This window comes from Anastrepha obliqua, chromosome 5, assembly GCF_027943255.1.
Source record: "Anastrepha obliqua isolate idAnaObli1 chromosome 5, idAnaObli1_1.0, whole genome shotgun sequence".
Taxonomy (NCBI): Eukaryota; Metazoa; Arthropoda; class Insecta; order Diptera; family Tephritidae; genus Anastrepha; species Anastrepha obliqua.
Window position 1 is genome coordinate 48,181,209 of NC_072896.1, and position 25,737 is coordinate 48,206,945.

At 36.0% G+C, this 25,737-nt stretch overlaps 1 protein-coding gene across 5 annotated transcripts in view; it reads right to left on the bottom strand.

Moving 5' to 3' along the window:
- The window catches only part of LOC129246797 (uncharacterized), a 57,727-nt gene that overhangs the window by 26,910 nt on the left and 5,080 nt on the right, over nucleotides 1–25,737 (bottom strand). The window contains exon 1 of one of the 5 annotated variants that reach the window (XM_054885410.1): nucleotides 23,317–23,468. The exons of 3 other annotated variants lie outside the window; for them this stretch is intronic. The gene's annotated coding sequence lies outside the window, so the exon portion shown is untranslated. Of the gene's footprint in view, nucleotides 1–23,316; nucleotides 23,469–25,737 lie in introns of those variants that run through there. One more of the 5 variants, XM_054885413.1, reaches the window with a different exon arrangement.

Below are 25,737 nucleotides of genomic sequence, written 5' to 3' on the forward strand. Positions count from 1 at the left end.
CCTCTAAAACGATTTCTGATGTCCCCCAATACGGGTCGAACTTTTTAGTTTCTTTTCTATAACTCACATTCATTCATTTACATATGTTCTGACTAAATAAATTTCTTAAGAGAAAAAATAGATAATATTATAAATAAATAAAAATAAAGAAAAAAACATAGCCATTTAGCTGATTTTTTCATGTAAAGGCCAAAAATGGTGATATTTTGAAATTGGGGGACATCAGAATTCGTTTTAGAGGCATGGTTCCTTCGGCAAAGTTTCTTATTTTGATCCCTAGAATACGATTTTCATAGAGCAATGAGCGCTTTTTAAATCGACCCGCCCTACTGTACATGCAATGCTGTGCCTATGAATGCGCGCTGGATTTCTTGAGAAATTTTACCGTATGTTTTGCTGTGGCGAGGCACATATGTACATACACACAACATATATACATATATCCGCATATATACATACATATATAAATTCACAAATTTAAAATTGCTTATGCCATCCTTCTGTGTGCCTGGTAATGAAGCATTTTCTATACATACATATATATACGTATATCTTTTTTCTTCTTCTTTTTGGTGTCGCTTTTTCGTTTCATCGAGTCTCAAATCACTCCCAACGATTCTAAAGAAGTTTTCACTTCAATAAATAAAAATAAAGAAAAAACATAGCCATTTAGCTGATTTTTTCATGTAAAGGCCAAAAATGGTGATATTTTGAAATTGGGGGACATCAGAATTCGTTTTAGAGGTATGGTTCCTTCGGCAAAGTTTCTTAGTTTGATCCCTAGAATACGATTTTCATAGAGCAATGAGCGATTTTTAAATCGACCCGCCCTACTGTACATGCAATGCTGTGCCTATGAATGTGCGTTGTGCCTATGAATGCGCGCTGGATTTCTTGAGAAATTTTACCGTATGTTTTGCTGTGGCGAGGCACATATGTACATACACACAACATATATACATATATCCGCATATATACATATATCCGCATATATACATACATATATAAATTCACAAATTTAAAATTGCTTATGCCATCCTTCTGTGTGCTTGGTAATGAAGCATTTTCTATACATACATATATATACGTATATCTTTTTTCTTCTTCTTTTTGGTGTCGCTTTTTCGTTTCATCGAGTCTCAAATCACTCCCAACGATTCTAAAGAAGTTTTCACTTTAAAAATTTATACACTCATTCAATTACTGTACTTGTCTACGACTATTAGGCGCCAACAGTTATTAAATAAGCACACACATTGCAAAAATGGAATGTGTGTGTAAATTTTTATTTTGTTGTTGGCATTCTCGATCAAAGCTAAAATTTTTAATCTTGCTTCACTATGCAAAGATATTCTTGACAAAATGTACAGTGACTCACAAAAGTATTTTGCATGAGAAGACAAATAAGTTCACGCTTCAATTCCTGTATATTTTTTAAATTCATTTGTTAATTATTTCATAAATTCTTAAACATAAACCTTATATCTACATAAACAATGTATTAAAACTTTAAAAGAAAAATATGTTCCAATGTAAACGTAAAAAAAATAAAATAAAATAGAATTCATTGCTCACAAAAGTATTTTGCTTTTGACTAGGTGGTGTACAAATATACTAATTTCTATTCATTCAATATTTCGTATGATATCCATTATTTTTGGAAACTGCTTCCAAGCGTCTTGGCATAGATTCTATTAACTTGCGACAAAAGTCAAGAGGTATTTTTTCCCATTCTTGGAGTAAAACATCTTTAAGGTCACTTTTTGACGAAATTTTGTGTTCTCGCACTCTTTCTTCGAGATAGGCCCACAGATTTTCTATGGGGTTGATATCGGGACTTTGGGGAGGTGTTGGCAAATGTTTTTTATTAAAAAGTATCCACATTTTGACATCATGAGCTGTATGCTTGGGGTCGTTGTCGTGTTGAAACAAAAAGTGGTTAGACGACATTCCCATTTTTTCTGCACTGGAATGTAAGTTGTCTTTGAGAATAGACAAATAAAGATGTTTATCCATCGTTCCATCTATAAACACCAGCTTTCCGACTCCTTGGGCCGACATACAACCCCACACCATGACGGAACCTCCACCGTGCTTAACAGTGGATTTAACATTTTTTAATCGCAGCTCTTCATTTGGCTTCCGCCATACCATACGACGTCCGTCCGAACCAAAAATGTTGAATTTGCTTTCATCACTAAATATGACGGTTTTCCAAAACTCAAAACTTTTGGTTTTATAGGTGTTGGCGAATAAAAGCCGCTTTGCTTTATTGACTTGTGAAATCAGTGGTTTTTTCCTTGCTGCACGACCGTGAATATTGTTGCTTCTGAGGGCTCTGCGCACTGTCTCATCGGATACTTCAATCTGAAAGGTTGCTTTTATTTTGTCGTTGATTTTTGGGGCTGATAAATGTGGGTTTTTGCGATTTTCTTTCAATATTTGGCGTTCTTCTCTCTCAGTTAGCAACTTTGGTCGACCAAAACGGGTTAAATTTTCTAAATTACCGCGTTCTTTACACCGTTTTATTACATTTTCTATCGTTTGGCGGCATCGACTAAACATATTGCAAATATATTTCGTAGATTTTCCTTCATTATGGAGATGTAAAATAATTTTTTTTTCAGCTGTAGTTAGTTCTTTACCCTTTGGCATTTCCGATATGCACAGTACCACAATTACAAACGAAATGAACTCAATTACAAATAAAATTGATTATAATACGCACTTGTAGCCACAACTTCAGCGAAAACAGAAAAAGTAACTGAACTGCGTCCAGTAACGGTATCTATAAACAATAAGCAAAATACTTTTGTGAGCACACATTTTCATTGCTACGCACGTTTTTTGTTATATGCACCTAACGGTACAATTTTTGTGCATGATGTGTAGCCCAATTGCTAAGACAGTGCTCAATAATGCGTGTAAGTATTAACATTTTTATTTTCGGATACTTAGTACATACAAAATCTTAAATTTGTACATATGCGCTATTATGCAAAATACTTCTGTGAGCCACTGTATGTATTTCTTCTTTGTAGTTAAACTTTGTTTTTTTGTTTGTGCTTCAATGTGTCAGGATATTCACCTCTATTTTTATTTTAACATCAAACTATACTTTTCTAGCATTACTGGTCTCTCCGTTATTAAGGTAGCATATACTCATTCTACTCGCCTGTCCGTTATAATCTTATGAATCTTCAAAACGCCGGGTAGGCGCGGCAAGTTGCTTGTGTGTATGTTCGCTGTGTGCCAAATGTGCCGAGCTGCGTTCAGTGGCAAAGCAAAGATGAGCAAAGCTGTTCTCACGTATCAGCTCATTTGTTTTGTTGTATACCCCTTTCCGACCGTGTACGCACAATTGTGCGTATAAATTTAAATCCTAATATTTCCGAAAATATCTGCGCTAGTGCAATTCAACCTGATATACACAACTGTGCGAGCTATTTTCTTAATAAAAACACAACGAACAGTTATTTTTCGCGAATTTCGCTATTTTGATGTGCCAGTTCAATCATTTGCAAAAATGAATCGAAAGAGTAAGTTAGAAAAATTATTTAAATTGTGTAAACAGAGAAATTTATAGTTAAAAAATGTGTTATCATAATAATAACAAAAGAAGTTTTAATTAAAAAGTGAAATTAAGTGTATTTTTTTGACGTTAATTAATGTGCAGCCAGTTTAGTTTGAATTGTGCGTGTTAGGACTTATTTAACGAAATATTTGTTTGCTTTTTTTCACTCAGAGCAATTGACTGAAGACGAAGAAGAAATATTGTGTGCACTATTAGACTCGGATTTGGAGTACTTTAGTAGCGATGATGACCTTCAAGATGCTACTTGGGAGTTACCTGGCGCACACAGTGAATCAGCAAATGATTAAAGTGATGACAGTGACGAAGGGAATGGCGAAGGTACTGAGGAACCACCAAATGAAAACAGCAATCGCCGCGAAATTTGGAGGAAAAGACCATTTCAAATAAATCTGGAAGAGAGTGCTTCTATTTCTGTGGTAGTTAACATAGATGTGGAGTCCCCTAAATACTATTTTTATAAATATTTCAATGACGACTTTTTCAAACGCGTTGCGGAATACACAAACAGATACCATATGTTTTCAAAAGGAAAACCACTGGGGACTACAATTGGTGAAATAAAGAATTTCTTTGGCATAAATATTGCGATGGGCTGCATACGTTATCCAAGATTGCGCATGTACTGGGAGACCAAAACGAGGCTTCCAATTGCTGCTGATACAATGTCCCGTGATCGCTTTTTTCTTTTGCGAATGTGTCTCCATGTTATGGACGAAAATGGAGTGACAGAAGCAGGGAAACAATCAAATGTTTTTTGGAGGATTTATCCATTAATTGAAGCTGTAAGATCGGCATGTCGGAGCATTCCTAGAAAGCCAAGAGATAATTATTCCATAGATGAGCAAATGATCCCATTTACTGGTCGTTGCCCCGTGAGACAAAGCCTTCCTAACAAACCTAGAGGAGTGGGATTAAAGAACGAAGTATTAACGACATCTGAAGGGCTGGTACTCGATTTTGAAATCTACCAAGGAAAGACCACACCACTTTCCAATACATACTTAGGCGTAGGTCCAGCCTTCGTTTTACGTTTGGTTGAAACACTTCCAGAAGGTTCAAAAGTGTTTTTTGATCGATACTTTACGACAATACCACTCCTTCAGGCTTTACTAAACCGTGGTATTTATGCTACAGGGACTATAATGAGGAACAGAATAAAAAACATCCACCTTACCAATGAAAGGCAAATGAAAAGGGGTGATATGGAAGAATTTTGTCATAGCGAGGATAATATTGTCGTAGTCCAGTGGAAGGATTCCAAAGCGGTAATCTTGGCATCATCAGCTTATGGTTGCGGGCCTGTTTCCAATGTAAAACGCTGGGAAAAAAAGGAAAAGAGGTATGCTGAAGTACCGGCTCCAAGGATAGTGCGAGAATACAACAAGTCTATGGGAGGGGTAGATATATGTGATCAATTAATGGAGGCATACCGTTCGTTTTTCAAAACTCGTAAGTGGACGTTGAAAGTTTTCATTCATTTTATTGATCTTGCATGCTGCAACTCTTGGCTACAGTACAGAGAACTTTGCAAAATAAATTCGAAATCTCGAGCGGATTCTCATGACTTACTAAGTTTTAGATTAGCATTAGCTAAGCAACTGATAGCTGTTGCGGAAAGACCACGTGAAGAGTATATCTCCGATACCAAAGAAGAAGAAACTCCAAGTGCATCTAAAAAATATCGACCATCTGAACAGCCATGCATTGATAAGAGGCTTGATAGGTACAATCATATACCAGAGGAGCATGATTTGTCATCAGCAAGATGTTGCAGGCGTGTTCGTTGTAAATCCCGCACACGTTTATTTTGTACCAAATGTAAAGTTTATTTGTGTTTAAATAAAAGACAAAATTGTTTTGCGAAATATCATACAGAAAAATAATAAAAGTGCCTAATAAAAATAAAATAAATTAACATTTCTAGCAACGTGCATTTGTATTTATTTATCGATTTTTATTTGTATCCAGGCCGAAACGCTACAATTGTGCGTATCCTGGAAATAAAGGATACACAGAAGATTCGGCGAAATAAACTTTTTAGCTATTTTCTACACTGACCAAAGTGATAGGGACCAAAAATACATACCAATTGGTTGGCTAGATTTGCCATAGTTCGGAAAGGGATACTGCTATTCGTTTTATCGCTTTGCGTTGGCGATACCATATAATATTTCTTTGCTACTTTTATCCAAACCAAGGACAAACACTTAAGGAGGCCGGCTTGAACCTTAAATCTCAAAGTTCTACACATAGCCAATTATTTGTAGCTCTATCCCGTGCAACAAATAAAGAAAGTTTATGTCTGTTCCTGATGAAAAAGCTTTGAATATTATATACACTGAATTTTTTTATTTACTGAACGAAGAAGTGTGATATGATTACCTTATTCACTAAATTTAAGGGTTGTCGTTTCCTCTGAGATTCACAATTTACACCACGACTGAGTAGCTTGTCCTTCTATTTATTCCCCTAATGTTAGAGTTATATCTCACAGTATAAACACATTGACGACGGCACTTCACGACGTATACACAGCTTGTTCACACTGATATTTATTGGTACAGAAAAACGAAAATAAATTCACTTATCTGCTTAAAATCATTGATTGTTATCACATTTACAAGAAAAAAACTAAAGCTTTTTTCGATTTTTTAGTGACAGCACGGCATCTGTTACCATCTCCGGCAAAATGGGAACAGATTTAATTTGATGACGTCTACAATTGCAGTCCTGCAGCCACAACGGCGCGCAGGCGTCTAAATTATTGCCTTCATAAGAATAGCAGATGCTAGCTATCGTCTGCCGTCGTCAATTTGTTTCCATTAGCTGATAACGTACCCAATGAAACAGCTGGTGTATAAGTAGTTAGCTAGTTTTCTATTGTTTACTTGTTCAAACAAATTCATTGTAATGAAACAAACAGATAAGAACAAATGGTACGAAAATAGTTTTTGCTTATCGAATGAGTAGGTGCGTGACTACCATTTGGGAGTGCGTAGACTCGAATCTCCGTGCATAAAGCACCAAAATTAAATTTTTTTTCTAATAGTGAAAAAAGTCTATATGTGTTTGTATAATTTCTTGTATTTGGTAGTCTCTATTTCGTCAGAATTGGGAAGGACCTCTCCGAGCCGTTTTATACAAAACGAGGTTTCAAACAGGGTGACTCTCTGTCATGAGACTTCTTTAACCTGTTGCTGGAAAAGATAGTTATAAGAGCTTAAAATTTTTGGCATATGCCGGTGATATTGACATCATAGGCATCGCATATCGGCACCCACGTCATTGTTGACAGAAATGATTTCGAGTTTGTAAAAGACTTCGTTTATTTATGAAGCTTTGGACTAAGTAGGCAATTAAAGGTTAAGGCTCTCATCCTCATCATACACGTCCTAATGTAGGCAGAAGTTTGGACGATGACAACATCCGATGAGACGTTCCTTGGAGTATTTGAGAGAAAGATTCTGCGGAAGATATTTGGACTTTGTACGTTAACAATGGCGAGTATCGCAGGCAATGGGAGCTGTATGAGCTTTACGGCGACATAGACATGGCGCAGCGGTTAAAGATCCGTTCCGACTTTGAAAGAATTCGATGCGGTACCAGCTGGTGGCATCAGAGGAAGGGAAAGGTCTCCTCTACGTTGGAAAAATGGAAGAGTCCAGAAGAGCCAAAAGTCGATAGCAGAATATCGCCGAACACGCAAAACACTTGTTTATTTATGCCTCTTGCAAACAAACTAAACATGCTATAATGCTAAAATCGTGAGCATATCTTCGAGACGAGTATACCAAAATAAAAAAAATAATAATCGAAAGTCGAATATATGTACGTAGCTCGCGAAATGTGAGAAAGTAAATGTGCCCAGAATCTCTGGTTGTGGGAAGGGTTTGGGACCCGTCATGTAAAAAACAAAATCCCCCGTACCGCGATACGTCTTTTACGCGAAAGGTAGTATATGGAGGGACCATACTGAATAGTAATAACGAAAAATATAGAAGAAGAAGATGCACTAGAACTCCAGGCTAAGGCAACGGTTTTGACGTGCCCATGTAGGCCGGCAGAGCTCGCAATCGAGACGATAATAAATAGGCCGCCAGGCTATGCTATTGATCAGTCCAGCGCTAGCAATTCTTAGGTCAGGCGAACTGCTGCAGTTACCAACTATACAATTTCCGGGTGATATCCAGCCGGGCAGCAGGTGATAGGGGGTATATATATATATATTAAAACTCTCGAATTCGACATCGCCTGACTGTACAACTATTCTTTAACATTCTAAGGTGTTGTCTCTGCGGTTGATGCCTTCATTGATAAGACTTTATTGCATAGTGCGGTGGACTATGAACGCTAGGTCAGCACCACAGTCTCGCACGCGATCTTTTCGGTGCGCGTTATAGCCCAATGCTCCACTAGGAATAAAAGGAAAACATATACAGTTTGGCAAGAATATCTTTGCATAGTAAAGAAAAATTTAAAATTTTGGCTTTGATCGAGAATTGCCAAGAAATAAAATGCAAACAAAAAATGTATACACACATTCCATTACTTTACTTGTCTACGACTATTAGGCGACTACAGTTATTAAATAAACACACACATTACAAAAACAACAACAAAAAAAGATGTTTACTCTATTTAAAAAGTGTCAATAAAATCTTTGCATAACTGGTGAAAACAACAAAAATTGCAGTTATTTTCCGCGAATTTCATTCATTTGGGTTTTTCTGCAAATGGTATGGAATGTGAAAGGGGTAAGAAATTATTTAGTTATAAGTTTAGTTGTTTTCAGTGCTACAATTTGAATAAAAAAAATGCCAGGAAAACGAGTTTCAAAAAACATTATTCAATTAGTGTATTTCTATCACTACAAAGGCAAATCAGCCAGAGAAATCGCCGATATGTTCTCCCTCAAAATTAAAACTGTATATAACATAATAAACTGTGCTGAAAATGAAGAAAGACTCGAGTTGAAAGGATCTACAGGCAGACAAAGAAAGTGACGCAGCGAATTGAACGTAAAATTATTAAAACTTTTTATTATTACGGGTTAAGAGTTTCTCATAAAACTGTTCGAAAAGTGTTGCAAATACACAAATATTCTTCAAAAGTGGTTAGGAAAAAACCCCTGATATCAGCACAAAACGTTAATAAAAGATTGCGATTTGCCACCGAGCACATATCACTTCCCACAGCGTACTGCGATGGCGTTATTTTCTCAGAAGAGACGAAAATGATGCTCTACTACCATGATGGACCCCAGAGAGTTTGGCGTAAGCCTCTCACAGCACTATAAAACAAAAATATTATCCTTACCGTAAAGTTTGGAAAACTGTCAGTAATAGTTTGGGGTTGTATATCAACAATGGGAGTGGGTGAAATCAAAGTTTTTGACGAAATAATGATGAAGTATATCTTGAACGCCGTAGCCGAATGGGTTGGTGCGTGATTACCATTCGGAATTCACAGAGAGGTCGTTGGTTCGAATCTCGGTGAAAGCAAAATTAATAAAAATATTTTTCTAATAGCGGTCGCCATTCGGCAGGCAATGGAAAAACCTCCGAGTGTATTTCTGCCATGAAAAAGCTCCTCATAAAAATATCTGCCGTTCGGAGTCAGCTTGAGACTGTAGGTCCCTCCATTTGTGGAACAACATCAAGACGCACACCACAAATAGGAGGAGGAGCTCGGCTAAACACCTAACAGAAGTGTACGCGCCAATTATTTATTTTTTTATTTATATCTTGATATTACAAAAAACGAATTGACTTCCAGTAATAGAAAATTCGGCTTTGTTGACCTGGAAAAATCGAGCAAATTTAAATACAAATATTATCAAGATAATTATCCCAAACATAAATCTTATTAATGCAGGTCCTGATTACTCGACAACTGCACCAAAGTTATTGATACTCCCGCCAAAAGTCCCGACATTAACCCAATCGAAAATTTGTGGGTTCATTTAAAAATAAAAGTAGGAAAAAGATCGCCAACTAATAAAACTGAATTAATAAGATTCATCAGAGAAGAGTGGGGAAAAATACCTTTGGAATATGATATTCCGAAACTAATTTAATCAATGCGAAATCGTCTTCAAGCGGTAATTGATGCCCAAGGAGGACATACAAAATAGTAACCCCAAAAGACTGCATTTTTTGTTGTTTTCACCAGTTATGCAAAGATTTTTTTGACACTTTTTAAATAGAGTAAACATCTTTTTGTTGTTGTTGTTTTTGTAATGTGTATGTTTATTTCATAACTGTTGGCACCTAATAGTCGTAGACAAGTACAGTAATGGAATGTGTGTATAAATTTTTTGTTTGCTTTTTTGTTTGTTGTTGGAATTCTCGATCAAAGCTAAAATTTTAAATTTTTCTTCACTATGCAAAGATATTCTTGACAAACTGTATATGCATTTTAGCCCTCTCTGGTAATCAGGGAGGAACTACAGTGAAGCTGTTTTTTAGACTGAAGCTAGTAAGATTCCATTTCGGCACATGCAGTCGATCATCTCGTTGATACTATTCAAGAGTCCGTTGCAGTTCAGTTGAAGGTTTCAGGGTTTGAGGGACGAGTGGGTTTAACTACGGTGTTTCTTCTATGTATGCCGCTGTTGTTGTTGTGACCTGGTGGTGGTAGTCGGCCGCGTCACACTAGGAGATTGCGGATTCAGAGCGCTACAGGAGGGGACAACGTAGTCACGTGCCCAATATCGAGTGTTACTTATCTGTTGCTGATTTTTGGATCTAGAGCCAGTCATTTATTCGGGATCTACTTGTGTTAATATCAAGGGGTGTTAGGTGAGTGGGTCTAAGGGATCATGAATAGGTGATTAGTATCGTCCGGGGTACCTTCACATGCCAAACATAGATAGGTAGGAGTTTAACTTCCTACAATATCCAGAACGTAATTGAACAAAAATTACGCGCGTATCACGAGGCAGCTGAAGCTCTTCGTCTGTGATGGGGGTCGTTAGACTTAGATGACGGTACTCGAGGTTCGGGAGTTTAAGAAGATGGTTTGAGACTACCGAGAATGTCGTTTAATGTATGTCTGATTCAGAAGTTGTAGTTGGATCTCGTCAGTATAGACGAAGAAATGTCTCCTGACTCGCCTAGTAGGTGGCTCAGCCTTCAGCAAATGCCTGTGGGGGTGGTTCCTGCAGTAGCAATCCAGTAGTAGTTACTGAGAATCTTACCATAGCCTTAACCTAAAGCATAGTAGCCTAGTTGTGGAGATGTTGCAGGGAGCACATTAGTAGGTATTCCGGGGTTGTCCTGGTGGTATGATGGCTGAATGGCTTAATCCACTGCATATCACTAGAAAGTCCTGTCGCAGGGGCGGTTTTTGGTTATGCCCACGATTGACATATGTTTATAGCTATGAGTACTGTAGTGGTACTGTACACTCTGCGGAAGTCATGCTGAAGTGTAGCTGGGGTTAAGTGTTTCATGAAGAATGGGAGCAGGAGGGCCTCGAGTGCCTTCACTACTGGGGAAAGAAATCGAGCGCTAAGACTCTCGTTGGTTGGCAGGCTTTCAAGGCTTCTACCTGCTTTCGGCTTGGCAAGAATATGAGAGCGGCCAAGGTAAGATTGGCCTTTCTGAGGTATTCTTCTCCCGATGGACCAAAGTTATACAACATCACCATCCCGGCAGACCCAATGGCTTTTTTGGAAGCTTTAGTTTTCCTTATGACTACCCCCACTTCATCACAGGAGAAAGTAAGGTAGCACAACGTTTCGAACTGGTGACCGGAGGATGCAAAATAAATTGTCGCCTAAGTTATGCTATTGATCCTACTCGCGCTAGGAATCAGGCTGCAGTTACCCACCAGCCCGGTGGGGGCGCCGTGGTGGTCACCAACAACAAAACGGGTTTCACCTCTGATAAGCGCACCAATCTCAGCGTGATATACAGCCGGGCAGAAGGTGACATTTTATATATTCATATAAATATTATATATTTTTCGAGCTCGACACCGCCAGACAGGATAGCTTTTCTTTGACATTGTAAGGTGTTGTCACTGCGGTCAAAGTCTGCATCGATAAGACGATATTAAGCAGTATGGTGAACTATAAACGCTAGGCCGCCACCATTGTCTCGCTCGCGATCCTTACGGTGCACATTGTATCCTCACTGGTAATCAGAGGCGAAATTCAGGTTAACGAAATTCCGTCTCAGTATAAAAAAATCGGTTATCGGTACTTACATACGAGGAATGGAGTGACAGTCCTTGGCCGGATATAAATCCGGGTCGTTTCGGTAACGTAGAACCGACTGTCGTGGAAACGATCTCATCAATCTTGTCCAAGAAATTTTTTCATTGTATGTAATTAAATTGTAGTAGCCTAAAGTTCCCCGGAATAGGGGTTGCGATCCGTGATGCCAGAGACGCGTGAGTTTGTCTGCGTTGGACCTGCTGTACCTTCCGCTGTTGTCTGATGATGGGAGGCGGTCACGACAAGCGAGCGGGTGCGGATGTAGAACCCTGCCCACTAGACGACACCAGCCAATGCAGAATTGCACTTGACTGATGTGAGGTTCCGACGTACTCTAGGCTGACGGAACAGACTTAATGAAGGCCCTCACAAAGGAATTTGTGCGGAAAGGTAATGGGAGTTGGGTTGTAGAAATGGGGAAGGCACCAGCGCATTACGCGAAGTAGAAGCCGTGGAGGCTACATACGCCTGATGGCGAGAACAACTTCAGTCCGGAATATATTTAACGCACAATGATCTCCTACATATTTCCCATCGAATTTACATCTGGACAGCATTCTCTACATACATAAATACATGAATGGTCAATTAAACTATAGGGTTGTTCAATAGGTGCACTTCAACTTTTTTCCGATAGGGAGGGGGAACGACGCAATATTTTTTATTTTTCGCTTGTCATTTGTAAACTTCATTAGTATACATTTCATCATGGAACGCTACACACTTGAGCAACGATTGCCAATCGTGCAAATTTTTTATGAAAATAATCGTTCTATTGCTGCTTCTTTAAGAGCATTACGGCCATTTTACGGTCCATTTAACAAGCCGTCCCGTTTTGGGGTTATGTGAAGTCATTGGTCTACAGTAACAAGCCGCCGACGATTTGTGAGCTCAGAGCCAATATTGAACGCGAAATTGCTGGAATTTCGGCCGATTTATGCAAAAGAGTGGTCGAAAATTGGGTTCAACGATTAGACTTCGTAAAACGTGCACGCGGTGGTCATGCAAAAGAAATCGAATTTCATACTTAAATGTATATGTTCAAACTCGATAATAAAAAAAAAATTAGTTAAAAAAGTCAAACCGTTTGTGTTTTATTCAAAAAAGTTCAAAAGTTGAAGCGCTCTTACTGAAAAACCCTATACAATACACTTGGCAGAAAAAGTATCCGTACACAAAGAAATGAAAGCAACATTATCTCTTAAAATTTTAAAATGTTTTAGTTTTTTTACAATGAATTTCTTAATATTTTGCTTTCATATCTTTGTGTACGGATACTTTTTCTGGCAAGTGTATATAATTGGCACTTATACCCCTTATTTTGGGTATATGGCCGGACTCCACCTCCTATTTTTGGTGCGCATCTTGATAATGACCTATAGTTCTGTAGCGCTTTTGAACGGCTGTTTGTTTTTTTATGAGGACTTTTTCTTGGTAGAAATACACTCGGAGGTTTGTCATTGCCTGCTGACAGGCAACAGCTATTAGAAAAAAAATTTTATAATTTTCTATCAGACTAATATACGAAGAATGGCAATTAAGATCAGGGAATTTAGTTATAACTCGCAAATTGGCACCACTGCGACGTTAACAAACATATGCATGGCAAGGGGCGCCTTCCTTTAGTTCTCTCACACTTGTGTTTTATGTGTTTTTTAAGGTGCCAAAATTGAACTTTGAGGATTTTTTGTCTCGAATTTAGTGACGGCAGAGAATAGATTAGTCAGATAGTCACTGAAAATTATACATTGATAGTTGAGTACGAGCCCGCGAGCCGTAAATCAGCTAAGCACAGAAAAGAATTGTAAGAGGATAAGGAAAGCGAGGATGCCCAAATCGTGACTGAAGCAATCTTGATTGTTATTCGCACACATTCATGTGCACCTCGAACTCGACAAGAATGGATACATCTCGCACCATGAGACATTCCAAAGTTGTTACACCTAACCTATGCCTCCAAACTGTTCTGCTTAAAACTCAAAATTATAAAAGAGGCTTTTATATTCAACGTCACGGTGCCAAAATGTTCTCGAAAATTTCCTCAAAAGAATAAAAGTCATAAGGTAACAATTTAGTAGATATAATCTTCTTGTCTGTACTCTGTATAACAAAAAACATCAGTTTTAAAGTAACCAGTATTTTTTTTAATTTCAAAATAGTCGGTCTTAATGTGGCGCCCTACATTTTTAATCCGTTTATATTAAGTGGAGTAAAAAGTTCTGAGCATTCTCCACCAGATTCCTTCATTAAGGCATGATACACACATGGAATCGCATTGATTTGAAGATGTTTCAGGTTTTGTCAAGTCAGTTGTATATTACCGAGTCCAAAAAAAGAAATTAAAAAAAAAAATGTTGATAAATCTTTCAGTACCACTACGACCAAGATGAAGTCGGCTAAAAATGTGTGCTGCTTTACAATTACTTCACTTACAAATATTATATATAATTTCAAAAATATATATTTACCACAAATTGTTTGTTGTATTGATATTATCGCACTTCTGATTAATATTTATTTTACGGCATGAATTACCTATACTTAAAGTAAAAGCACATATAAATACTTACATAAATAAAAGTAAAATATTACTGTTTAAGTTTCTACTATTAATCTAAGAATATTACGAATTGCTTTATGTAAAAGTAAATATTGGTTTTTTTTTGGAAAACATCTACATCTTTAATCCATTTATATTAGGTGAAGTAAAAAGTTCTGAACATTCTCCACCAAAATGGAGGTAAAACCAAAATATGTTACTATATCTTTCAGTACCACTACAAACAAGATGAAGTCGGATTTGATGGCTAAAATTGTGAGCTGCTTAACAATTAGTTCTCTTACAAATATTAGACATAGTTTTACAAATATATACCACAAATAGTTTGTTGTATTGATATTATCGCACTTCTGATTAATATTTATTTTACGGCATGAATTACCAATACTTAAAGTTAAAGCACATATAAATACTTACATATATAAATAAAAGTAAAATATTACTATTTAAGTTTCTACTATTAATCTAAGAACAGTACGAATTGCTTTATACCATATAACAATAAACAAATGAACTTAATAAGAGCAAAATATGCCAAACTTCGAAGACATATCGAATTTTCGTGTATTAAGCTATATGCAGCTATAAAAAGGGACGGCAAAATGATTTGCATCTACATTTCGTAAATTTATTAAATTTAAATTCAAACCAATTGGTACAAATCTAAACGAATAATCAAAATATTAAGGTCACTCAATGAAAAACCCCAAAAAGACCCTAATATGAAAATGTTCCCTAAAACTTCTTTTCTACAATCTCCTTGTAGTTGCAAGAATATTCCACAAATTGGAGCTATTTGTGAACGTAGCTACTCACTTTCAGGTTATAGGATAAAAACATAAAAACTAACAAAACCTTATAATAGGTTCAACTGTTCAGGTAATATATTTTCTCGAACTTAACTCCCAATCCGTAATAAAATAGCGAGATTACCCATAAAAGTATACTCAAAGTAAGAATACTACAACAACAACATCACACATAAAAAGTTTCTCTCCTGAAATCCGATTATAAAATAATCTAAGTTTATAAAAACGTATGGCGCAGAAGCTTGGACGATGACAACATCCGATGAAGCGACGCTTGGAGTGTTCGAGAGAAAGATTCTGCGTAAGATTTTTGGACCTTTGCACGTTGGGAACGGCGAATATCGCAGACGATGGAACGATGAGCTGTATGAGCTTTACGACGACATAGACATAGCGCAGCGAATAAAGATCCATCGGCTACGCTGGCTGGATCATGTTGTCCGAATGGATACAAACGCTCCGGCTCTGAAAGGATTCGATGCGGTACCAGCTGGTGGTAGCAGAGGAAGAGGAAGGCCTCCTCTGCGTTGGAAAGATCAGGCGGAGAAGGACTTGGCTTCACTTGGTGTGTCCAATTGGCGCCGGTTAGCACGAGAAAGAAACGACTGGCGCGCTTTGTTAAACTCGGCCAAAATCGCGTAAGCGGTTATCGCGCCAATTAAGAAGAAGAAGTTTATAAAGATACTTTTTTTCCTACAATCCTGTGTTTTGTCGCCAGCAACATTAGAAATAGATTAATTCGACTACAATTTGCAGTTTTGCAGCCTGAAGGCGTTATGTCACAAAATAACTGCGCTCATAGGAACGTGTGTATTTTAATATTTGACATATTAGTTTATCTTAGGACTTTAATATATAATATTAACCTCAAAATTCGACTTAGTCTGGGACTACCATTCGGTGGGATACTCTCTGGGGGCATGAAACATAAAATCCTGGAATAAGTTTTCTCTAAAAGCTATCGCTCCTCACCAGCAATGGCAAACGTTCGAGTGGTATGATAGCCATTTTTGCCCCTATTTCCAAATTTCCTACACTACTTGGTTTTTAACAGACGTCAAAGACGGAAATCAAAATAATTTTCACGACAATCGGTTCTACGTTACCGGAACGACCTGGATTTATATCCGGCCAAGAACTGTCACTTCAGCAGCATTTCCCATACATGTATGGGGAACGTTTATGCTGCTACAACAACAACAACGGAAATCAAAATAGTTGAACCTGATCTGAAATGTAGACTCCAACTTGGAGACGATTAGCCTTGATTTATCGGGTACATTTCGTCAAAAAAAACTAAAAATTAAATATCCGTTATGTATACGTGTGCGGTCATTTTCTCTGTGAATTTTGATGCAACAAACTGGTTAACGTTATGCTACACTAAAAGAGGAACCTAAATTTACAGGTCGCAACCACTATCTATATGATCTGTTATATACTCGTACATATACTAGCATATTCCCGACATGCGCTGATCTCCGTATATACTATGTATGTGTGTACAAAAGAGTGGAGAGCAACGCAATAACAAATCACTTCTGCGTATTAATATTTTACATATTGAAGTGAAAACTTCTTTAGAATCGATGGGAGTGATTTGAGACTCGATGAAACGAAAAAGCGACACCAAAAAGAAGAAAAAAGATATACGTATATATATGTATGTATAGAAAATGCTTCATTACCAGGCACACAGAAGGATGGCATAAGCAAATTTAAATTTGTGAATTTATATATGTATGTATATATGCGGATATATGTATATATGTTGTGTGTATGTACATATGTGCCTCGCCACAGCAAAACATACGGTAAAATTTCTCAAGAAATCCGACGCGCATTCATAGGCACAGCGCACATTCATAGGCACAGCATTGCATGTACAGTAGGGCGGGTCGATTTAAAAATCGCTCATTGCTCTATGAAAATCGTATTCTAGGGATCAAAATAAGAAACTTTGCCGAAGGAACCATACTTCTAAAACGAATTCTGATGTCCCCCAATTTCAAAATATCACCATTTTTGGCCTTTACATGAAAAAATCAGCTAAATGGCTATGTTTTTTCTTTATTTTTATTTATTTATAATATTATCTATTTTTTCTCTTAAGAAATTTATTTAGTCAGAACATATGTAAATGAATGAATGTGAGTTATAGAAAAGAAACTAAAAAGTTCGACCCATATTGGGGGACATCAGAAATCGTTTTAGAGGTATGGTTCCTTCGGCAAAATTTCTTATTCTGATCCCTAGAATATGATTTTCACAGAGCAATGGGCGATTTTTTTGCCTTCCCACAAATCGACCCCGCCTAATGTACAGTAACCTTGAACAGGCAGCTGCGGTTGTCGAGCATTTAGAAACATATATTTACATACATATATGGGTGCAAACATATTTACGGAGCCGCGGGCACTCGACTTGACAAAAATTGAATATTGGCAAATAATTCTACGCGAAATATTCCAATATTGACTATTTTCGAATTGTCGAGAAAATTAGCATATGGGCGGCTCGTTTTATGAGTGAAAGTACTTGCTCTTAGAACTATGAGCTCGAATTTATAAATCAATTTTTTGATGATGAGTTTTTGTTGCACAGTACAATAGTTGAAACTGTTCGACGCCGCCGCGACTGTTCAGCGCTATGGCAACTAGGATGATGGCCGCTACGCCTGCGCCTATTAATGCATTTTGTTCTTGTAGTCGCTAGGCATAGAATTTTAGCTTTGGACGACATACGCATTTACAGGAATAAAGTGAGTGGCCTGTGTGTGCGGTTGTATGTAGATGCGTATGTGTATATTAATAAGCATTGTTTTGCTGGAAGTTCAGAACACAAATATGTATGTATGTACGTACATAGGCTAGGCCATAGTATAGCATACATACATATGTATATATGGCGGCCGCCGTAGCCGAATGGGTTGGTGCGTGATCACCATTCGGAATTCACTGAGAGGTCGTTGGTTCGAATCTCGGTGAAAGCAAAATTAATAAAAATATTTTTCTAATAGCGGTCGCCCCTCGGCAGGCAATGGCAAACCTCCGAGTGTATTTCTGCCATGAAAAAAGCTCCTCATAAAAATATCTGCCGTTCGGAGTCGGCTTGAAACTGTAGGTCCCTCCATTTGTGGAACAACACCAAGACGCACACCACAAATAGGAGGAGGAGCTCGGCCAAACACCTAACAAAAGTGTAGGCGCCAATTATTTATTTTTTATTTTTTTTTACGTATGTATAAAAAATTCAAACCAAGCGTCCTACGAATGTTTGTGTGTATGTTAGTACGTCTGTGTATTATACGCGTTACGACGCTCATAATAGCAACCGCGTGTGCTGTATTGCGTCCGTATTTTTATATTCGTAAATATTTTCATTTTTAGATATTTACCGGAATTATGCCGAGAAATAATGCAGAAAAGTGTCGTGCATATCGACAGAGAAAAAAACAAAAACAAAAAGAAAATAAAACTAAAAAAAACCGCAAAGACTTCAACAGAACGTGTACGTGAATTTCGTGCACGCCGAAAAACATTACGAAATGCACAACCTAGTATTTCTATTGTGCATAACAATGCATCCACTGTGCAAAATAGTGAAAACGATCATCGTAAGTACTTTAATATTTTCTATGACAACATCGAAACCAAAGCATTTGTATCATATTTTAGGTGAAAAAAATTTTCACCACATACAATCTATATAAATAAAAATGAAATGATGTTCGTTTGTCCGCATTTTTTTGGGCCGATACGAGGCCAATTTTATTCGTTCTTTTTTCATATTATAGGGATCCACTAGGGGAAGGTTTTTAGCAAAAAAAATTTCTTTTAAATATTTTCTTCATATAAAAAAAAGAAAAAATCAAAATATTGTCTAAAACAAAACTTGCTCGATTGTTAGATTAAAGTAAGTTTCGAATCGACATTCATTTTATGTGTACAACTTTTTTTGAATTTTTTGTATTTGTATTGTGATACAGAAATGTATTGTATACAGAAATGTATTGTATACAGAAATTTCAAATGATTCGAATGAAAATTTTTTTTTTTTTTTATTTCTTCCATAAAATATTACACAATAAGTAATTTGATTTACAAAAAGATGGAATGAGAGTGATATTGAAGGGCCAATGCCCCCAAGCTCATTTAGAAGAAATATATACATACTAGCGTACCCTCGCCCGCTTCGCTAGACGATGAATTCAATGATTTGCTGAAAGAGAATAAAATTAATATAATACGAAACAAAGCAAATTCTTTGATACAATTTCATTCGAACTTTATTGTAACACTTTTTGGTAGACAACGTTTTTGGTTTTTTCATCTTTCGCGTGAATAATGACGATGGTTTGCCAACTCGTGAGCAAGCTACATACAATTGTCCATGAGAAAAAATTGGGTATTCTAAATTAATACCGCACATTTGTAGAGACTGTCCTTGCTCCTTATTAATTGTCATAGCGAAGGCAAGGCGAATAGGGAACTGCAAACGTTTGAAATCGAATGGTAAATCCGTCTGAATCAGTGGAATTCTGGGTATCAAAACGTCTTCTCCTTTGTACTTCCCTTTCAAAATTGTTGCTTCGATAACGTTACCCATTAGCTTCTTCACAGCGAGTCTGGTACCGTTGCGCAGCATAATAATCGGTGCTCCAATTTTTAATCGTAAATTATGAGGTGGTAGGCTTGGCAAATCGAGTGAGTTTAAGAATTCAGTTGGATAATTTACGACATCATCTTGATCAGTAATAGTGTCCATTGACTTACTTATATGCAACTATGTCACCAGGTATTTGATCTAAAATAGCTGAATTTATATCATTGACGTCCTTATTTTTCCCGGCTAAAATTGCTCTTTCGCTGAGTCAATCATGGTTTTTGTAATGTTGAACTATGTTTGGAAATACACTCTGTATCAATGCCTCTTTAGACTGTGCAAAAGTGCAGAAATTGTTAGGCAATGTTATCATTCCTGTTGTTTTTGAAAAAAGGTTTATTTTTTTTGGTTAAAAAGTGCTTTTTGAAGTTTTAAAAAACACTTCGCTCTAACAAATTTCTTCTCAGTTAATTGCTGAAAATTAAATATTTTGAAAAAACTATTTTTTTTTAATTTAACGTTTTTGAGAAAATTTTGTTCTTGAAAAAATTTCATACTTTTGTAAAAGTTTAAATTGATTTGTTAAAAAAGATTTTTTTCCGCTTTGAAAAACACCCCCTCGAAAAAATGTATTCTCTATTAATAGTGGAATATGAAATGCTTTGAAAACACCATTTTTTTTTAATTTTGTTTGGTTTTTAGAAAATTTTGTTTTGAAAAAATTTCATACCCTTGAAAAAGTTTTATTTTATTTTATTTGTTTAAAATTTTTGAAATTTTTTTTTTTGTAATTTTAGAAAAACACCTCTTCGAAGAAATTTCTTTTATCTTTTTGAGGAAAATTTGGTTTTGAAAAAATTTCATGCTTTCGAAATTTTTTTTTATTTTACTTTATTTCTTCAAAATTTTTGAAAACAATTTTTTTTATATTATAATTTTCGAAAAACACCCCTTTGAAAAAATGTTTTCTATGTGTATAGTGGTATTCCATTAACTTTTAGGATTATAGTCAAATACTTACAAATATCTACGCTTTCACAAACAGCAACAATAAACAAATTTCCTCAAAACCAAAAAATTTACTTTTTTCTAAAAAAATTCTAAGCAAACAACGTAATAAATTTAGAATTTTGTGTTCACGAAAAAACAGTATTGTTTTTATTGTATTAACTCAAAACCAAAATGTTGCAAAAAATCAAAACAAAACTAAATTATTTTTTTGTGTTCATTTGGTCCATATGTTCCATAAAAAGTTGATATGGTAAATAATATGCAGGGTCTGATACACGCAAATTTCCATTGACCATTATAGTGACAAAATTATCGATCACCAATTCCAACAGGATTTCAAAATCAGAGTTGGAATGAGTTGTTGTGTGGTGTACTTCTGAAAAAATGAGAAATAAACAAAATAAATCTAAAAATTCGAATTCTAACTTTATCTTGTGTATGTTCTTATTACCTTTGAATTTTTCCAATGAAGCACCATTCATTTTAAATTTTCCAAGAATTTTTTTTTTCATTTCGCGTTTCTTTCCTTTTTCATTCGATTCCAACATTTGTTCATAGCCGAAAACATCGTTTGCAAACGCATTCATTTCCATATAGAATTGGTCAAAGAAAGCATTGCTCAATTGAATTGAAACATTATTTTCATAAATACTTAGGACCTTAACTAATGCACCTTGGTACATACCCAACGCAGATATTCATCGCGACCTTGACATCGATCCTATTGATGAAACAATACAAAGCGCTAGCAGAAGACACATAAATAGACTATTAACGCATACAAATCCTATGATGAGAAGACTACCAAATAAAGAAAAATCTACCCAAAGTCGGCTTAACCGTCAAACACCAACAGATCTTGCAAAATCCTTGTAATCAATTGTCAACTAATCGTATATGTCATTGTTTGTTAACCACTTGTTTTTAAATAATATGTATATATTTCTTCTAAATGAGCTTGGGCGCATTGGCCCTTCAATATCACTCTCATTCCATCTTTTTGTAAATCAAATTACTTATTGTCTAACGACAGGTGTAATATTTTATGGAAGAAATAAAAAATTTTAAAATTTAAAAAAAAATTTCATTCGAATCATTTGAAATTTCTGTATACAATAACGAAAAATTCAAAAAAAGTTGTACACATGAAATGAATGTCGATTCGAAACTTACTTTAATCTAAGAATCGAGCAAGTTTTGTTTTGTACAATATTTTGATTTTTTCTTTTTTTTATATGAAGAAAATATTTAAAAGAAATTTTTTTTTGCTAAAAACCTTCCCCTAGTGGATCCCTATAATATGAAAAAAAGAACGTATAAAATTGGCCTCGTATCGGCCCAAAAAAATGCGGACAAACGAACATCATTTCATTTTTATATATATAGATAATAAAAAAACAAGTATAGTTTACATGAATTTTTCTATTTCACAGATTTCACCATGCCAAAAAAAAAAAATGACGAACGTTCACGAGGTACCGAAGGAGAAAAAATAAAAAAAAATTAAAAAAATAGCCAAAACGGAAGCAGAGCGGATTCGCGCATACCGAGCGCGCATAAGGGCCCTCGAGAATGTAGCCGCGGCTGCATCTATAAGCAATGTTGCTGTCCTCAGTCAACGGAGTAGCCAGAGTGATCAGGAAGCAGGGAATACTCATCAAGAATTTGTTGTTCGAGCTGATGTTCATCAACCAGATTTGCCATCGCTTTCGGATGCTCCGTCAAGGAGCAGTAATGCACAAGTTCTGCGTGGCACATTAATGTTGGGGAGACGTGGTAAAACTCCGAAAACATCAGCAGAACGTGTTCGTGCTTATAGTGAACGGCAAAAGTCTGCAAAAAAATGCTACCAACCGGCAACACGTTGATGACATTTCTGTACTTGGTGAACTATCTCAACAAGTAATCAACACGGCAATAGCCACGGCAAGTCAAGAATGCGCAGGGCGAAGTCGTACATATCGAAATTTTGTCGAAACAGTATGCACTCTCGGATCTTCAACCAGTGTACCACCGTACCACACAGAAGTTTCACTTCTACCACGTGTACGATGCTGCACATGATTTTTTTTACGAGGAGCTTTTACATGGCAGAAATACTCGGATGTTTGCCATTGCCTGCCGAGGGGAGACCGGTAGTAGAAAAAAACGTTTTCTATCATTTTGGTGTTTCATGCACGGAAATTCGAGCCTACGCACTTCCGAAAAAATAGATTACACACTACAAATTTCGTTAAAAAAGTGCTATCTTTTTGCCAAGTATATAAACGATATTTTTATAGACCTGAAAGCGTTTAAAAATATATAAATGAATTTTTAAATAAATAAATGCAACGGAAATATAAATTCCACGTAAATAAAAAAGTATATTTAAACCATAACGCCTTCGTATGCATACGTAGCTCAAATAGTTCATTGTAACACATAAACAAAATCCAAAAAGAGAGTTAATGTTAACATATAGGTATTACATATGAATTGTTCAACTTTTAATAGTCAAATAAGTATAACTCACCTATATCACTTTGTTTAATACATTTTGTTTGGAACGAAATTTGTAGGCGAAATGAAAAAATAACTATGTTTAGCCGATGTATGCTCAAGGAACCTTACTTTCACGCTTACTACATTCAACTGTACTCTTTTTTTCTTAAAACGACCGCAAAGGAATAGCGCTACTAAAAAAATACACTTACATACGTACACACAGTTATAGTTTACAATCCACATTTAGGTACAGTGGCTCAATAAAGAACTCGGACAAACCTTAGTTAAAATTTTGTATAAAAAACACTGCTAAAATAAAGGCAATTTGAAACGATATATTTCGATTTCTAAATGCTTTATTTATATAATTTAAGAAATAACAAAAACATAAGATAAGTCGTGTACACTTCTTTTACAATAACAAAAAACTTTCAAAATGAGGAGAATTCACGCCAAAAAAGAACTCGGACATCTGGCATCACTTCGTAATTTCTGACAGTTTAAATGGGGGAATCCCATTTTTTAAATTATATATAGTTAATTGAGGAACGATCGACAGTTTTGGAAGTAAATTGTGTCAATAAAATTGTGTCAAGTACGCATTTTCTTTTTCCTTTTTTTAAAATGAGTCGACAACGTGGCCAAACTTCGGTGGAAGTGCGAAAAATAATTTTTTGAGCAAATAATAATTATTGAGCAACAAAAAAATGGAAAAACCATGCGTGAAATCGGCAAACTTGTAAATCGACCGCGATCAACTGTATGTGACACCATAAAACGCTTTAAAGAAACAAAATCTGTAGAAAACAAAGTGAAATCAGGACGGCCAGAGCTTTTTACGGACGCTAACGAGCGGTGGATAGTAAACCAAGTCAGAGCAAATCCTCATTTAAGTGCTCCAAAACTTACAACACAAGTTAAAGAACATCTTGAAATTGACTGCAATCCAGAAACTTTGCGATTAATTCTAAGAAAAAACTACCTTAATGCAGAGTCGCAAGAAAAAAAACCAACATTAGTAAGGAAAATAAAAACAAACGAATTAATTTTGCAAAAACCTATAAAAATAAGGACATTGAATTCTGGAAAGATGTGATATTTTGCGACGAAAGCAAATACAACATATTCAGATCAGATGGGCAGTCGTATGTATGGAGGAAGCCAAATGAGGAGCTGAAAGAGAAAAACCTGCGTGCCACTGTTAAACACGGTGGCGGTTCAGTGATGGTTTGGGGATGTATGTCCGCCTCCGGACCCGGAAATCTTTTTTTTGTTGATGGCATAATGGATCACAAGCAATATCTATCAATTTTAAAAAGAAATTTAATTCAAAGTGCTGAAAAATTGGGCATAAAGGAACAATTTTATTTTTACCAAGACAATGACCCCAAGCATAAGGCGCTTGAAGGTCGCTTGTGGTTGATGTATAACTGCCCGAAAGTGCTCGAAACTCCACCACAGTCCCCTGATATAAACGTCATTGAGCATTTATGGGCGCATTTGGAGAATAAACTCAAAATTCATAAAATTTCAAACAAAAAGGATCTCGAAGCTGCTCTTAAGGACGAATGGCCTAAAATTGATCCTTCCGTTTGCAGAAATTTGGTGGAGTCAATGCCGAAACGACTAAATGCTGTTATTTAATCCAAAGGGTTTCCCACAAAATATTATTTTTTATTTTTATTGGCTTTTAAAGTAAAATTAATTTCCATGTCCGAGTTCTTTTTTGGTGTGAATTCTCCTCATTTTGAAAGTTTTTTGTTATTGTAAAAGAAGTGCACACGACTTATCTTATGTTTTTGTTATTTCTTAAATTATATAAATAAAGCATTTAGAAATCGAAAAATATTGTTTCAAATTGCCTTTATTTTAGCAGTGTTTTTTATACAAAGTTTTAACTAAGGTTTGTCCGAGTTCTTTATTGAGCCACTGTATGTAATTAAGCACCATAAGCAAAAGGTTCGTGTTCGTGTATCGCTAACCAGCTCTCAGTGAATATCACAAAATGATGACGTCTGCGAATGTTGTTTTCATTTTTATTTTTCAAACGGCTCTTTTGAAATTATTGTTACCATACCATAATGAGCGTTAAAAACGCAAAAAGGTTAGGTCAATTACTTGCAGATGACAGAAATCCATCGTACAATTCTGAGATTATTCTGCTACGAATAATTCTCAAAGCTTCTTTGACAGTGTATTCAACTTCGATTATCTGCTACTTCTTTTGCAATTTGTTCAAGCTAAGTTATTATAAGATTCAATATTAACAGACAAATTTTTATATACAGGGAAATATGTAAAAAAGTCGAATACGTTCATAAATAAATGGGTGCAACGGTACACCGAAGTTAAAAACGACTTCCCCAAACAATGACCAAAAAACATGAGATCATTGCTTTGTTTGTGGAAAAGCCAAACTTATCGTTGCGTAAAACTGAAGCTGCTCTAA